Source organism: Erithacus rubecula, assembly GCF_903797595.1.
Source record: "Erithacus rubecula genome assembly, chromosome: 1".
Lineage (NCBI taxonomy): Eukaryota > Metazoa > Chordata > Aves > Passeriformes > Muscicapidae > Erithacus > Erithacus rubecula.
In genome coordinates, this window is record NC_136658.1 from 58,703,681 (window position 1) to 58,721,592 (window position 17,912).

Here is a 17,912-nt window from a genome sequence, read left to right on the forward strand (position 1 = left end):
TGGAGGCTTGTAATCAGTTATAAGAAATTAATTTTTCCTTCCCTTATTCAGAAGCCCTTCGCTGAGTTCCCTACATTGTTCAAAGTAATAGATCTTATACAAAAGCTACTGGAGCTTCTGTGTTAGAATAACTGTTTCCATCATCAGTTTCTCACACCATTGACAAAACTTCCAAGCATCTAGTCATGGCCAAACTGGGAAAACAAAGGAATATAATTTTTTGGCTCTTAGTAGCCTAACGATGACATGTGCAGAATAAATACACAATGGTGTACACACAGTTCCAACTGGTAGATCTCTTTGTCGTATCTGAGAAACTCTAGACTTTATAATCACACCAAAGATAATATCTGTGTGGTTTATAAAAGTATTTCGCCATGCTGATTTTCCCCTGGATAAATTTTTGTGAGGCTAGTGTTTAAGCTTCTGAAGCAAGCTGATTCATAAAAGAGCATTCAGATATTTGTGAAATATTTGGCTCAAACAAGAGTTGTTGCCAAAGATGCAGGCCATATGCCAGGCAGCATTGGGATCACATGAATTCTGGAGGGAAATCAAAGGGCTGAATGGTTGTCGTACAGGGCTTATGTATGTGTGAGATAGAAACAGATGAAATAACACAAAAGTATTGAGAGAAAGCAAGCAAGGGAACTCTAGAAATATCCATAAAAACAGAAATTATTCTGTAATTGAACAGTCTGGAATAGAGTCCTGTATCCTCCATTTGGATTTATTGCTTTTGTCTAGTCTTTACAGGAACTTGTGTGAGCCTTGTACAACAATACTGACAGTTTTGAAGAAGATTGCTTTTGAAAAGAGATTGGAAGGAAGAAGATCAGATGTCTGAGCATGGTACCTAAGCAAAGCTAGCTTCCTTTGGGAATAGCTGATGATCTAGTGGGAAACAGCGTTAAGGATGAGGAAAGATATCTCAGGACATCTCAGATGGCATTGCCCAACAACGTTTAGGTAATGGAAGAATTAATTTGGCCTTTGGCCATGTTGATTTAACTACATAAAACTAGAGAGAAATTTGAAGTAGTCTATATATCTAGAATTGTGGTCCTGCCAGGTACCTATGTAAAGCCAAAAATTTACTATAGTGTTGTAGCAAACAGAAAGAAAATGGACAATAATACATCTTCTACAACATCTCTGATTTGACAAAACTTTCTAAAAGAGATAATATAGGGAGAAATTTCTAGAGGAACTGTTCTTGCAATTTCTGATGAAAATCAGAAATCAAACCCTTTTTGGTCTCGGGGTTGGATGATGGTGCAGCTGAGATACACAGTAAAATGAATAGAACATTGGACAGTGGGCAGTGGACACAGTGCACAGGTACAACACAACTCCATAGCCCAGCACCAGGAATTGGTTGTTAGTCAGCTGATGCTTTTCTGTGCTCATGTTTACGATTAGTGGACCCTGTTTCTCCTTGTTGAGCCCTTGTACATTTAATGGAAGTTATTTTGCAGCATCATGTTCACATATTTAAAAATGTCATTTCTTATTATTAGCTGTATTGATTATATACTGCCAGCTACATTCAGATCTTCATTTTCCAATGATGTTTTCTACTCTTTATCCATTAGCAAGTGAAAGCAGAACTCCTCCCCTGCCTTCACCAGCCTGAACTTTACTTGATCAGAACCCCAGGGCTTTGTGAGGGAACAATCTGGGGGTTTTATAAAGCAAATAACCTCAAACTGTTAAATAAAATGTTTAAAATGTAAGTACTGCACCACTAGTGTCATTAGGACCTCAAATGTGCATCTCTGTGGCTATCCTATTTCTAACACAATATGAAATTATAGATGTTTCTACATAATATTGATTTATGAGAACTAGCAATAAAATAACATATGCAGATGGTTTCTAGAATGCACTTGGAGCACCTCAGAAAGATTCTCACAGTAAGCGGCACCTTCGCATAGTGGGATAAACTCCAGAGACAAGTGTGCTACATTAGTATCAGTGTCAAGCTGACATTTCAGGGTCAGTGAATAAATATCCTAAAGCTCAAGTGTTTATTTTTGAGAAATTTCATATATAATGACCTTGACTTTACATTGTTTTTAGGTATGCGTGTGACCTCTATTCAAATCACAGTTTGCAGTGATTTACTTCAGAAATATTATTCCTGCACTATTAAAATGAATTAATCAAAGCTTGATACAGTGCTTTTTCTTTCACATTTGTGCTTTTATTTTTTCTCATGTTTTGATGAAATAGAGAAAGGACTTTGAATTATTAAACACATGCACCCACACAGTCATCCACGCATATATATTCATATATATATATGTAGGATTTATTTCCCGGATCTCCAATTTGTAACCATACCATACATAAAAATGTATAAAAATAAGGAAGATCCAGTTCACTATCAAACCAGTAGGTAATTTTTCATGTAAGCACAGGGAAGTTACTCTCCTGCTTATTCTTCAGGGTGAAAGTAACCAGAAAAAGAGATTTTTATAGAATTTACCCTAACAGTGTTGCTATGAAACTTATATTTGACCATAGAACAATACAGGGACGTAGTCACCAAATGATAGAGATCTACAGATTATGATCTTGCTTATCTTTATGCTTAGAAAGAGTTTTTCACTATTTTTCTGAAAACAGAACTCTGTTCTCCAGTGAAAGTAATCCCTTCCTTGGAACATTCTAGGTCGTACACCTAGGCAATGCCCAGCTGTAGGAAGTTTAACAAGACTAAGTGCATATTCTCCACCTGGAATAATAATTCTCCACAGAGTAATAATCCTGGTTCTACCTTCAGACTGGGGGATGAGAGGACGAAGAGCAGCCCTGCAGAAAGACATGTGAGGGTCCTGGTCACTGGTGAGTTGAGCATGGGTCTGCAGTGTCCTGGTGGCCAGCAGGGCCAGCAGTGTGCTGGGGAGCATCAGGCACAGCATGGCCAGCCAAGGGAGGGGAAGGATCCGTTCTACCCTCACCTTGAGTGGAGTTTCGGAGCATCTCGATATAAGAAATACATCAAGCATTTCATTCCTTCTTATATAGACATAGACATCTTTGTGCTGCATCATAAATTATCTTACCAGTTTAACCTCCAGGCTGAAACCTCACATCTTTAAAACTCGGGGGTATTTTCCCCAGATTTCAGGGATACGCAAATTCATTTTGATAACTTTTTAGGACATGGCCTTTATGTTTCATGGCAATTCTTTTCAGGATGCATGGAATTTCTGAGTTGGAATTTAATAGATTAAAGGATTCTGCTATTCCATACTGATGTTTCTAGTAGATGTTTTCAATTAATATATTGAAAAACATTTTTTAACTTCAAATTACATTTAAATTTTACATAGTCAAAATTTGGTTTCTGTGAGACTGATAAAGACTTAAATTTTCAAGAGGAGAAATTTACAGACATTATGCATTACTCTTGCTTCTTTTTCCTTTCTATAAAAAATATCTCTAAGAATAACCTCAACAGTGTACCAATTCTACTTAAGTGTCACTCCTTAGTTCCATACTTTTGAGCATTTGAGTCCTATCTAGGATGAGGATTTTCCAACTGGCATTTCCCTTCTCTTTCAAACATGAGACCAAAGACCAAGTTTTAAATTGGTTCATCTATCTGTTTTTAATATGGGTGATACTTTTGATCATCACAGGATTGAATAAGAACACTATCTCCCTTGATAACTGCTACAGGTATCTAATTTTCCATGTTATGAGTCTATCAGCTTTCTCATGGATGGTTACTGATGAACTGAACTGGAATATTTGGCTCTCAACTACCTTTTAAGCATTGGTATATAGTTACCTCACAAAACCTCTCTTATTTATCCATCTTTTTAGATGGGAAAACACTTTTCTCAGAATTGATGACTACTTATTTTTCAGCTAAAGTAAATACAGATCTATATCTCTTTTCATTTGTGCAAGAAGCTGACACATTCTGTCACAACATAGCATGAGTAAATGGGAAAGTGACAGCTTCCTGGCAAAATTTTAAAGAGATAAACATCTATTTTTGTTTAAACAGCTACTAAAAAAAATGGATAGAAGCTTTCCAAGCTGAAAGGCTGTGCAATATATGAATGTTGCAAACTGGCAAATAAATGCACAAGATCTGGATACTTATTATTATCCCTACGGTTTTCACTGCATTTGTCCATTACCGAGTATGAAAAGTATAAGTAATGTACTTAATAATTATTAGTCTATGTATCTGAAGCCATACAGTAAACACTGCATTTTATAATTTTTCAAAAGCATCAATAACCAAATTTAAAAATCCCAAACAACCTTTTATAAGTAGGAATGTATTTTTGCATTTAGTTTATGTGGAAAGATTTTGGTAATAGGGAAAGAAGTTTGCATTCTGCAAAAATGGGCCAGGAGATGCCTCCAGGTTGGGCAGGACTCCAGAATGGACCTGCCATTGCCCACAAGAGCCATAGAGTGATGCTGGTGGTGCCTCTGTGGTAACATCATGAAAGTGCTGAGAGAGGAGTGAGAACATATGAGAGGAACAGCCCTTCAGACACCCAGGCAGTGGAGAGGGGTGGGAGGAAGTGCTCCAGGCACCTGAGCTGAGGTTCACCTGCAGACCATGGCAAAGACCTCGGTGAGGCAGCTGTGCCCTGCAGGCCATGGAGGACCAAAGTGGAGCAAACATGCACGCTGAACAGGGGATATGCCAGAAGGAAGCCCATGCTGGAGCAGGAGCTGTGGTGTGCTGAGAGGAAGCCACGCAGAACAGGTATTCTGGCATGAAAGGTGTGCAGCGGGGACCTATGGAAGGACTGCAGTCCGTGGGAAGGATCCACATTGCAGCAGCCTGTGAACGACTTTCTCCCGTGGGAGAGACTCCAGGCTGGAGTAGGAGAAGAATATGAGAAGGCACAGAGGAAGTGTTAGGGACTGACTGCAACCCTCATTCCCCCTCTCCCTCTGTGCCTCTGGGGGAGGAGTCAGGCAAACCAGGAGTGAAGCTGAGTCTGGAAAAAGGGTGAGTGGAGTTAAGGTGAGGTTAAATTTGACAACAAATTCGACCTACTACACACACTTAGAGTGCTAACAGATTCCAACACCCATGGATTCAAAATAGTTTGGATAGTTATTGGATCCTTTTTCCTTAAAATTAACAAGATGATATGAAAATTTCTTTTAATGTATTTCTGAATGTAGAATTCAGAAAGAATAAGGAGGAAAAAAAAAGAGATAAATGAAATCTCATATGGAAGATAACTATATGTCCAGAAAAAAAGGAAGTGAATGTGGGACTGGGTAAAGGATAAGTTTGGATAAGACATACAGCAGCATCTGAGAAAAGATCAGAGGAAAGATGGAAAATGTATACTGTTGTGTGAAAGAAAAGCAGGAAAGACATTTGTCAAAGGAATAAAACAGAAATTGAAAGGTTCTCAGGTAAAAGGGAACTGGAAGAAATGTGAAATGCTTTGAGTGGGGAAAAAGATTGTAAAATCAAAAGAAAGATAAAATAAAAATCTGGATAAAGGAAGAAGAATCATTGGGTAATCACTGGTCCCTTCCAACCCAAGGCTTTCTATATGTCTATGATCTAGTCAAAGATCACAGAGTTAAATGGTGTGAGAAAACAATGGGTAAATCAAAGTTGTTTTGATTTATGCTGCTGGCTTTACATGTTTCTAAGTCTTATCTTTACCCTTGCAAAGGTAAAAGAAGAATGTTTGCAGGGATTATTGTGTTGGACCTGTGTGCATTTTCCTTCATTTATAACACCAGCTATATCTGCTGGTGACACACTTTTGTTTGACTGTTGTCCAACACCTCTGAACAGGAAAGTGATTTTATTAACTCTGTTTTGCAAATGGGGAAATTGAGGTAAGGAGTAATATTCTTCCTGGGGCTTCAGTGCAGTTACAGTGATAAAGCCAGGATAACCATATTCCAAATCAAACTCAAATCTCAAGATCAAGATTTTCTTATATTGCTTGTGCAGTTGTTGAAACTACACTTGTTGAGATCTGTGTAAAGCTCAGTTAAGGAGAGTTGGGCTTGGATTTAAATATAGTATATCTTCAATTTCCATCAGTGTTTCTCGCTTAACAGTAGAGGACAACTCCTCAGCAAGCATCTGCAGTTTCAGTAATTCCATTAACAAAGAAGCCACCGTATTATCAACATACTGTAGCTTCATTTTAATGTGTCATTTGCACTTCAAAGTCACATAACTTTTATTATGGTAAATCAATTAAAACTATTTCTCATGATAATTTATCTTCTACAGAGTTTATCATCTCAGAGAATGCAATATTTCCCAATTTAACTTCCAAGACAAAAGTGATGTAATTTGAATGCCTTTTACTGAGCTTATTAAGCATAAAGATCACAGAAATTTCAAACCCTGAAAGATAACTGTTTCATCTATGTGATAAAATGGAAGTCACATTTTAGTAGCTTACTGGAGGTAGTAGGAGACAGTATGCTAATTAGTAATATAACCTCATTTGCTCATTTGGTATGTCTCTTGTTTTAAATGATAGTCTGTCTAGAATAGATATCCAGCTTGATACAAATATGAAAAGGAAATCAGGTGAAGCTACTGTATATTCAATAAAGCTGCCTGTAGCATTCATTTGATTATGCTTTTCTTTGTGTATTTATAATTCAGGAATCACCTTGAAATAAAGTAAACATTCTCAAAGATCTTGCAGTGGAGAATAGAGGTTTGTAAAGAAAAATTCCCATTCAGAAGGGAGAGGTGGGTCAGATCCTCAATTAACATAAATTGTCACAACTCTAGGGAAGTCAGGAGACAAATGTCAATGTACATACAGGAGCTGCCAATCTGATGATGTACAAGTGTAAAAAACTCACCACAAAGCTTGATAAACCCAACCAGTGTACAGCCACCACTCCCTTAAAATCTTGAAGCATTAATATGAGATGAAAAGCTCATATGTGTCTTTAGTGAATGTATTTCAATATGGCTGATTATTTCTTTAGTGGCAGAAAGCTTGATTTTCATTTACTTTCTTTTTCAAATATGCTTAGGGGATCTGCCCCCTGATTTCTACTGTGATTTGTGCTCTTCACTGTTCAAAAGGTTTTAAAATGCTGCCAGTCTCTTATTCCTGTCTCTTCTCCATCTGAAACTGTAGGGTTCACACATTTTGTTATAATATAAACAAAACTAACAAATAAGAAAATAATAACACTTGACTATCTTAAAATTAGACTGTGTAGTTTTACACAGAGCAAGAGAAAAAATAATCCCATCAGCCAGTCAGGCCTCTGGTCCCCTTTTTTTTTTTTCAGCTGCACTAGCAGTAAATAATTGCAGTCCCTAAGCCCTAGACCTTTGCTCAGCAGGGAAAGGGAGAGCAGCTCCTGGGAAGTGTGTGTCGTTTGTTGGCCTGTGGCTCCTGCCTCTTGGTTTGCACACATCAGTGCACAGCAGCTCTCAGCTAAGTAAGTGTTTTTTGGCTGAAATGAGATAACTGGGAACACTGGGCTGCCCTCTGAACTAAAGCACAATGCATATTAACTGCTTAGAGGTCTGACATAAATTTATAGCTCTTAACTTGGCGTCTTTTTGATCTCTGTTTCTGAAATTGGAATATAAAGAGGTGCTTCTGCTGTACGGAGGGTTAATGTCCATATTTCACACAGTGAGGATGCTTCTTGCAAATTACCATTTTTCACCCTGGAAGATAAAAATGCTGAAAATAGTATGTCTCAGGTACTCTGCAATACTTATGCTGGGAAAAGAAATTCTAAGTCTTACTTTGCTGCTGTGCTCATAAAAGTACAGCAATATCTTATCCCTTCACTCTTCTGGCTGTAATTTCTGGAGATCTAACTACGTGAAACATGTATGCATGTATATAAAAAGGAAATTTCAACCGAAAATCTGCCTTAATGGTGTGATTTATTGGGCTACATTATGGTCTCCAAGGGAGGGGGTAGATGTCCCATTAAATAACGGAAAAACACATCTCCTGAGGACCAGAACATATGGGAACTAAACATGGGGAAACTGAACAGATTTTATCTAAGCTAGAACTGGCCAATTTCTCCTGCCATTACCATACTCCCAAAGGAGCAGCAGAACAGATATACATTTCCCTATCATTTGTATTTGTATGGCACAAACAGTATGAAGTATGTTCTAAAATAATTTCCCTTGATGATATTTATTTGTTGCTATGAAAAGTAACTGGGTTAACAGTAGGATTACTTTCCTTAAATTAATCATTTCATGTTCTGGCCATTCAAGGAAGCAAAGAATGAGACATTCTTTTGTATGATTAGCCAGGAAAGCACTCACTTAAGAGTCATGTATCTAGGATGTGCAACTGCACAAACTGAAGGGAGTTTTGCTGTTGACTTCACAGGCAACAGTCAAAGTCACATTTACTCCACATATACTGAGGCTTTTTTGGAATTGATTGTATTTGATTTCACTCAATATATGGAAGAAAACGCTTAGTATCTTGTTGGCAAAATCTGTTTGGTCTGGGCCTACTCACTGCTGAAGTCATTACTCGCCTGCTTACATTTTGAGAACAAAATTACACTTTTAAGGATCCAAATACCCCTCTGCCTTTCGTATAGTCCTTTGCACTTCTGAAAATGAATAAAGAATCCTACTCTATCACTGATTTGGTGTTTATAATGCAATTGTGCTTCCTTTGTTTTCATAAAAGGGGAGTCTCATCAACATTCTGTATTTCAGCTACTGGAGATGAACAGACCTGCTTATAGAAGGTTACTTATAAGAATTCTTTTCTCATACGCTAGAATTATGCATCAAGACATTTGGACTATAATGCAAAAAGCTGCCTATCTATTATATTACCACCTGAATGTGTTATTAAAATGTTACTGGAGTGCTGCACTTTGATGGTTTCATGCAGCCAGAATCCAACGAACATCATTTTAGAATCCCATCTTTGCATTACTATTTTTAAGGGTATTGATTTTTTTCTAATAGCCTTTCTGAAGAGTTTCTTGAGTTCAATGAGGTTTCTTTATTCCTTAATTACAGAAAGCTTACTGAAGATAATACTTTTTTGAAAGAATTTTTTTTCAGTTTAATTTTGCTTTGATATGGTCACGCTTATGTAAATAAAAATCTGTTTACTCAGTTTCAATATACAGTAGTCTTAAATCAGAGAAAGCTCATAATAAATATGAAACTAGAGCATTCCTTTTTGTAAACACATCTGCAAGCCTGACTGCATCTCAGTAAGCATTTTATAGGTTCATTACACTACTTGGCTCACATTGAAGTCACCTCAAATTTTATTTTTATTTTTTTTCTAACCATCATATGAATAAACTTTGGCTTCTGTTTAGACTGGAAGAGATCCAGTATCTCCTGATAATCTACAGATTCAGGAAAACATAACGATTATTACTGGTATTAAGGTATTTCTCTACACCTGTGTGTCACACTCTGAACTTTAGTGGGGTCAACAGAGGTGCCCCTTACTAGAACTGCATTGTGGATTTTGTGTAAAATGAAATCCATTTCATTTGCAAATGTATAAAGCTTGGAGCAAAGTTAGCTGATAGGCACAAATATAGAATCAGGTGGTTATATACAGATATATATACACACACACCCCCACATGCATGCATATATATATATATATATATATATATATATATATATATATATATATATATATGTATGTATATATAAACACACATGTATATCTAAGTAACTCACAAGGAATGGATCCAAAACATCCTGTTTCTATAGTTTGACCAAGACTCCAGATAATTCCTTGTTTATCTTAATGGATTTTTTCCCCCTATACAGCTTAGGTGCTTTTGAAGAGCTCATCATTATTCGTAGGAACAGGTTTCAGAAGCATTTTAGAACAACCAAGATGATCCTTAAAGTCCCTTCCAAATCAAACCATTCAATGACTTCATGATTCTATGTACAGCATTTAAGAACACATTAAGGCATCCTTAAGACTTCATGATCTGTATAATCAGACATATGTACTATATGCTGGAGGGATTAGACTTTAAAAAATGCATTTTTCTTTTAATAGGATGCTATACTTTTGCAAACCTATTGTCTGCTGTGTAAACTCACTGTTTGCAACAGTGGCAATGTCAAGTCCATTGATGACAATACCTGTATTGTAGCTCATATGTATTCTATGCATAAAAAATAATTAACAACTTATCAGCATAAGCAAATTTTTATCTATGTTATTTAATTTTTATTATATTTATAATATTATTATTAGCATTATAATTTGTTATTAGCATTACACATTGTCATCTACAGCCAGTAAGGTAGAATCAATTTTTGGAGGACAGTGCTGTAAGAATTGCATTTTCCAAGACTAATATAGAAACTCAGTTGATCAGCTGGATTGAAGAATTTTAATTTATCAGTGTGAAAAGTGTTGCAAAAAGTCAATATGCTTTAGATCAATCATGTCCTACTTTTGTTTGGTTGTATGTAGAACTGTCTAAAAGCTTGAAAAAGACACACAAATAATTTACTTAATCTTGGCACTGCTTGTAAATCTTCAAGTAATAATTATTTATTAAATATTTACTTGAGGTGAAAATTAGACTTCATCAGTGAAAAAACATTCAAAGATGCTTGGATCTGTAAGGCTTTTCTTCTTTAAATCTAAACTTTAAACCAGTCTCTTGAGATTCATCTTGTTTCTGTGAGCCCTAGGGAATAGCAGGAAATTCATACATATTTAATATTAGTCAAATCAACCAATGCAATAACCATGCTAAAACAACAATTATGCAGACTATTTATGTAAATATGGAATAAGAATTACGTGTTTTTATTTAGAACACTGGAAAGACTTGTAAATTATTTAATTTAAGAAGACATGCTTTGGAGTAATTTTGAGCAATTTATTTACAATACATATATCATAGAAAAATATTTTAATATATTTGTATTTTCATATTCATTTCAGCTAGAACTAGGTTAAGACTAGTATAATCTTCAGAGAACAGAATTGCTGTGTTTTTTATGAAACATGCATGCAAATATCTGTTTGTGTCAGAAAGAATTTATTCAACATTTTATTTAACAATATTTTTTAAACTAAGGAGACATGGCAAAATGATTTAACTCTGTGTTTTCAATAACAATAAAAAATAGTATTTTTCATGCATATAAGAACTTTAAGAATCTGCAAATATGTTTTATATTTCTCTTATCTACTCTAGCCATCGAGAATGTTGCATATGTTAATGAGTCATGAAACCAGTCTCCAGTTAACTTCCAACTCTTAGATATACTTCTAGTGGAGCTGCAAAAGGTGTCCACAGAAACTATGAATTTACCTCTTCAGAAATGGCTTTCTTATTTTAGTCTCATAGTTAATCCTCAATAATTCATGCTTCCTGTGAAGTCTCTTATTAGTTGAAGGAACCATTGTATTCAGAGACATTTGCACTAAAACACAGTGAAGAAACAATGTCAGGAATTATTACAGAAAGAACTTTGGAGGCTCTGCACTATTAAAAAAAAATGCTGAGAAGGATCAGAAAATTCCTATTGGTTTAGGACAGTTCAGAACTTCACAGCCATTCTATCCATTGCTTTCCTGAAAAAAGGAGACAGATGACTTGGCAGTAAACTGGTCTCCTGTGTCAGAATGTGGGGTTTTTGACTATAAGCTGTTTTGACAAAGCCACTTTTGGCATTTATTCTGGCCAGGTGTAAATGATGGTCTAAACCATAGACAACCAGACTCTTTCACAATCACTTTTCTGACTAATTTGATGTGCATGTGTAAGTACAAAATGCATGCTGCACTAAACATGGATGCTTTTCATTGACTGTAAGGTGAAGTCAGGACTACTGGCTCACCTGGTCACTCTTGGTCAATCTGCTAACTCCAGTGGAAAGGTCTGCATTGTAGATACATATATTTACTCCTGCTGATTCTCCATGCAATTAACTCTCAGCTTCCCTAGGTCTGTACTGGTATTTTAGCTGTCTGGCCTAGCACTGTGGTTGATCACGATTTTGGTGTCAGTCAATACTTTGGGTTGATCCCAGGATGATAAAGCCGGCATGCTAAAAGAAAAAAAAAAAAAGGAAAAGAATAAAGGTGTTTAATAGTATACTGTATAAAAGGGTTTGGATGCCTGCAATTAGGTCCTTTAATTGAAAATCCAACTTAAAAACCAAAAATCTGAACACTGAAGTGTTTGGAACAGCTATTTCTTCTGAGATGTATATATATCTTGCTGAAATCCCACCAGATTTCAGAAACTAGTCCTTTTCACATCTAATTAAAAGCACTTCAGCTCTTAAGGCTTCCTAGAGAAACTCCTTGTGCAGTTAAGCAGAATGGAACTTACTAAACAGTGTGAGCATAGTTGCTTTCATTAAGAGGTCAAATAAAAGAATCGATCCACATTTTAATATAAAAGCTCAGTGATTAGAATATTTGCTTGAGTTTCAGTCTCTCTGTGTAAAGTTCTTCTTTTGGAGTACTGCAGAAATAACAGAGGGACAAAGGGAATGAAAAGGAAAATAAAGGAATTCTCTTGTTCTTTTAAGAAATTATCTTTTAGCCTGTCTGGTCAGGAAGGCACATGCAGAAGCAAAACAGTGCTCCCAAATTTTAGAAGTACAGCTGCACTTACCTTTTTCTGTATCTTTCTTCTGTATCTATTTATGTAGTTTTCCTCCACAAGCAAGGATTTTTATAGAGCAAATAGAATAAATCTGAACATAGGGATGAAGAGACATACGTTGAAATTATTTCTTCATTAATTTTTTTTAGTGGCAATTTTTGTTTTTTTCTAAGATGGAAAAAATCCAAACCAAAAGTCATACGATAAAATAGGGACAAGGCCAGAATTTAGGAACCATCTTTCTGAAGTCAGTTTAGCCCTTAGGCTCACAGTTTCCATTCCTGGTTTGTATCCATGTCTAGTGTTTGAGAATTAAACTAGCAAGTAACTAATTCACTCCATAATTTCAGTGTTTCTCTTTACTTTTCCAAACAAAAATAATGCTTTTAAAAATTTATATTACATAGAACAGGGCCAAAAATCATCCTAACACCTTTTAGCTTTATCCTTTTTTATCAGGGAAAATCAAAAAGTGTGCTTGTACCTGACAGACATAGTGTTATTAGTCTTCCAACTAATATCTCCGTTTTTACTGCTGTTTTCTTCCTCTGATCTGCTTCCCACTCTAGAAAAGCCTATAATGCTGAAGTCAAATTAGAGAGCAGTAATAATCATAATCAGCAGGAAGAAATCAATAAAAACATTACTACATATTAACTGCTATCCTAAAAGAAACATTGGTTCATTTGTTAATTTCAGAAAGAATAAAAAAGTAAATTGATATAATAGATTCTTGAACAAAACAAAGCAAAACAGTAACTGCAAAGAGATGAAAGAACAATTTTACCTGCTGTGGACATGTGATCCATATTGTAATCCTGAGAAAGTAATGAATTACTAATTACAATGATGTGGATTTCCAAACATAATTTATTGATTTCATAGCCAGTAACTGACATTCATTTTTACACAGACACCCATAGGGTTAGTACTTTTAAAAACACTGTGTAATAATTGTTTTCATTGCTTACTTCCCAATACTATAATTAATTATAACCTGAGCTACAGTCCATGCTGTGAGATATTTTGATTTACAATGCATCTTTGACTTAAAATATATTATTCCAGCATACCTGACCTGTCTTAATATGAAGGGATTTTTTTGTTGTTGTTGCTTTGTTTATAGGATAATAGCTACTTTTCAAATGCTTATCTGTTCTATTCTTTAATTTCTAGAACTATGAAGTTTATAAATTTGAACTAGAAATAGATATTTTGTGTCAGATCTCATCTAAAACAAATGAATTTGCATCTATTCAAGTCTACAGTTATACTGCTTTGCTTGTGAACCTACCCCAAACATCTCTTTTTAACTCTAATTTAATAGATATATTAATTATGTTTAAAATTTAATGTAGGGAAAAAAAAACTTATTTTTTTCTTTTCTGATTGGAAGATGTTATCCATTAGAAAACTCTTAAGAAATGCTCTAAGATTATCAGGATATTTCAGTACAATTGTAACTTACTCATAATAAAGTCTGGTTTTGCAATAAAAAAATTAAAAAACTCGACATCATTACAGTAGCTTTTGATATAAACTAAAATTATACTATCTCAATACCTGCTTTTCAGAAGGTAATTATTTTGGGTTTTTGTTTGTTTTAAATATTAATTATTAGTCATGTACCTTAAATAGTGTGTGTTTATAGGCATGCACTGTGGCAATTTGTGATTGGACCTTGGCTGGCTGCCAGGTGCTGACCCAGCTTCTCTCGTAGTTCCCCTCAAGAGGACAGGGCAGGGGAAAAGAAAGGGTCAAGAAAAAGACTGAGGATCACTTACCAATGGCTGCCACAGGTAAAACAGACTCAACCTGGGGAAAATTAAAATAAATTACTGACTGTTTTTTAATAATATTGCCAGATGGTGAAAAACAAAAATTAGAAATACCTTTGGCTCTGCTTCTTTTCTTAGACTCAAATGCAGTCCTTAATTTCCAGATTCTCAACCTTCTAACCCTCCATCCAGTATGTCACAGGGTGATGGGGTATGGGAGCTGTTGTCAGTTCAAAACATTTCTTGTCTGCTGCTCCTTCCTCCTCATGGAGGTCTTCTTCCTTAAGGTCAGCTTGGACGGGATGTTGAGCAACTCAGTCTACAGGAAGGAATCCCTGGCAGAGAGATTGGAACTAGATGATCTTTAATGTCCCTTCCAAAACAAAAAATTCTCTTATTGTGTATTTTTTCCCTGGTCCAGCTTGAGCTGAACTGCAGTCTTGCAGGACAAATGGGCTCCATTATAATATCTCTAATGGGCTCCAGAGGAATTTCTCCTCTATCTTATGGGATGATATCTCTCCTTCTTTGACCTTGATGTTCACAGGGCTATTTCTCCTCCTTTCCCCCCTATTTCTCATCTCTGCCATTCAACATTTTGCCCCTTCTTAAATATGTTATCCCTGAGGCATCACAATCTTGGCTGTAGGGCTCAGTTGTGCCCTGAGATGGGTCCATTGGAATAATCTGGAATCATCTGGAACCAGCTCATAGCCCTCCTCTGCCAGGACTGGGACATCTGCAACCAACAGTACATAAATATAAATATACCTCAAGGTATGCAGACTTTCTCTAATTTCCCCTTTTCAGGGAGATGGGAAAATAAGAGGCTTCACAACAGGACAGGAATTAAACTTATGACCAATCAAACCAATCTCCTTTGGCTATACCTAAAGCTGCAGTGCTCATTCATTCAGTCAGTGCTGAAAGAATGACATCCAAAGCAATTAAGAATTAATGGTCCAGATAGCTGCCTTATCTTGCTTTTACACTGGGTATCAGTATTGTATTCATTGTATTGAATGAGTAGACCAGGAGAATATGATCTGCAAGTGTTAGTGGCAGATTGAGTTCCTTTCTTTTAAATGGAAGAAACCCTGTATTAAAGGTTTTAGGTTCAATCTCCACAGGTGATCTCTGTTTAGGTATATTACATGTGAGAGCAATAGAATGCAATGAAAGGTGATTTTTATTAAAAATATTTTTGCATATTTATGCAATGTGAATACAGGAGCTTTTAATACACAAATTCATCACCGATTCTACCACAGAGTGAGAAGCCACTTCTACAAACCCAAAGGGGCTATTGAATCATAAATGTTACACTGATGACTGAAGTTTTTGACATCAAGCTTCTAATCACGTGTCATAAATCAGTTTAGTTATGTTTTTCAATTGGGTTGTTATATTAGCTTTATTAGCATCTGTGACCAAATATGCAATGATTTTCTGCTCTAAAGACAAACTGCAAAAAGTGTTGCAAAAATTTTTTGCCTATACAAGTTATTAAAAGATAATTTCAAAGTTTCTATTTAGCTTTTGGGACCATGCTTGCTTATATGTCTAGATTTTGCAGTAAAAGAACAAGGGAAAGTTAAGTGGCAGAAAGTTGAAGCAGATTAGCCATGGTACAAGGTGTGCAGATTTTCCAATAACATCTAAAAGGGAGTTGAATTAATCTAAAAATCTGGAAGAGGTTGCTGAACTATGGCTCTAATTAACAGAAGACAGCAGAGAATGGAAACTCTTTCCTGATCACAATAACATATTTATCACAGAATTTCCCATGATGATCAACCTCTGTGTATTTGGTAGCATATGCCCCCCATGTGACTACTGAAGCTTCCTGAAATGCTTAATTTTCTGTTGACTGCTGAGCAGTTTCATATGGGCATTTTTCATTGGAAATAATATATACAGCTGCCTTTTTTTTTAACAAAATGTACTCCATTGATCTTAGAAGAAAAAGAAAAAAGCTATTTTAATGATATGAATATACTATAAGTTTGGTATGGAATTTGCTTCATTGTAGGTCACTGTCAGACTGGGTTTCAACTACATGGAAATGTGGAGTAATTTGGGGAATCAGTGCAAGTTTTAGTTCTCAAATGGTTGAATGTCTCCACGGAGAGTGTTAATCTTGCAAGTGACCTAGGATGACTTTTAAGACAAAACTGAAGCATTAGATTTTGTAACAAAGTGTAAAAAACTTTGGCAGATTGATTTCTTTTGGTTTGGTTTTGTTATTTATTTGTTGCTATGTTTGGGGTGTCTTGTGGTTTTGTCCATTTTTTGAGCACATTAATTATAGCCAGATAGCTATTATTACATAGGTATTTAAAGTTAAAATGGAAAAATAGACTTTTCTTAGGAATCTACTTTGAAATACAAATACACAAAATGAAACTATAGATAAATTATTTAAACCAGGAATCTGCACCATTGAATTCTAGCACATTTATGGATTTAAACTTCTGTACTGCTTTTCTCAAATTCAAAAGCATATGTTTATTAGTTTATAGTGGCCCACAACATGCAGACACATGGCATTATCCCAGCAAACGCCCAAACTGTGAAAGGTCTATACACTGCACATACAGGCTAATAGTGAGGTTGGAGTCAGAACAGCTGGGATAGATGGAAGTTACAAGTATGAAAATGTCCCAAATGCATGGCATAAAGAAATCCATTTTCAGAACTCAGAAGCTCAATAGCTCTCATAACCTTTTTGGGTAAGGTTTTAAATTACAGCTGAATGGGTAATAAATGATAGAGAGGTGTATCCATAGATTTTCCAAGATCTTCTGTTCTCTAGTTCTGGCCACCTACATAAAAAAAAACCGACAAAAATCCCATACCAGAAAACAAAATGAATATTTGGATAAGATCACTCTCCTTTTCAGTTCTGTGGTTCCTCGGACAATTTAAAATTTGTTACCCTGTACTTTACAATTGAGTTAAATAATGTTGATTTTTCTCTGCTTTTTTGCTAAAAAAATGGTTAAGACTGCCATACAAAGTTAGAAACCCAGTTTGCCTCATCTACTTTTTTCAAGTACCAATGTCATCAGGAGAATTATAAAATTCTTATTCAAATTTGCAATGATTGCTAAAAGTTGATGATAAGAAAATACAGGATAAAATATGGATAGGAGCATTCAATATACAATGCAAATTATGAATGATAATCTGGACAGATTGATTAGATTCTAGTATGTGAAATGGTTTGAGAAATGAAGCTTGTCATCTAAGCTTTTTGACAAGTGTCAAGTAAACTGTAGGTGTTTTTTTAAGGAATAACTTTTAATTGAAATGGAATTTTTTAGGATTGTATTTTTTATTTTCTGTTCCCAGTGTCCAGTTACCAGCTTGGTGAATGCTAGAATAAACTCTATCTACTACTTCCCTCTTTTTTTTTTTTTTTTTTTTTTTTTTTTTGAGGAATCATCCCAGAGTTAGGATCACTTGGTATTGCATTTTAAATTTATGTAATTTTTAAAAAATTGATCTTTT

General features: G+C 35.4%; 1 long non-coding RNA gene across 1 annotated transcript; it reads right to left on the bottom strand.

The window, feature by feature from the left end:
• Positions 1-10,519: 10,519 nt before the first annotated feature.
• LOC306806662 lies at positions 10,520-14,954 on the bottom strand. Its single transcript, XR_013775518.1, has 3 exons — positions 14,514-14,954; positions 11,317-11,428; positions 10,520-10,683 (listed from the first exon to the last, which is right to left on the bottom strand). It is a non-coding gene; the product is annotated as an uncharacterized lncRNA (long non-coding RNA).
• Positions 14,955-17,912: the final 2,958 nt, after the last annotated feature.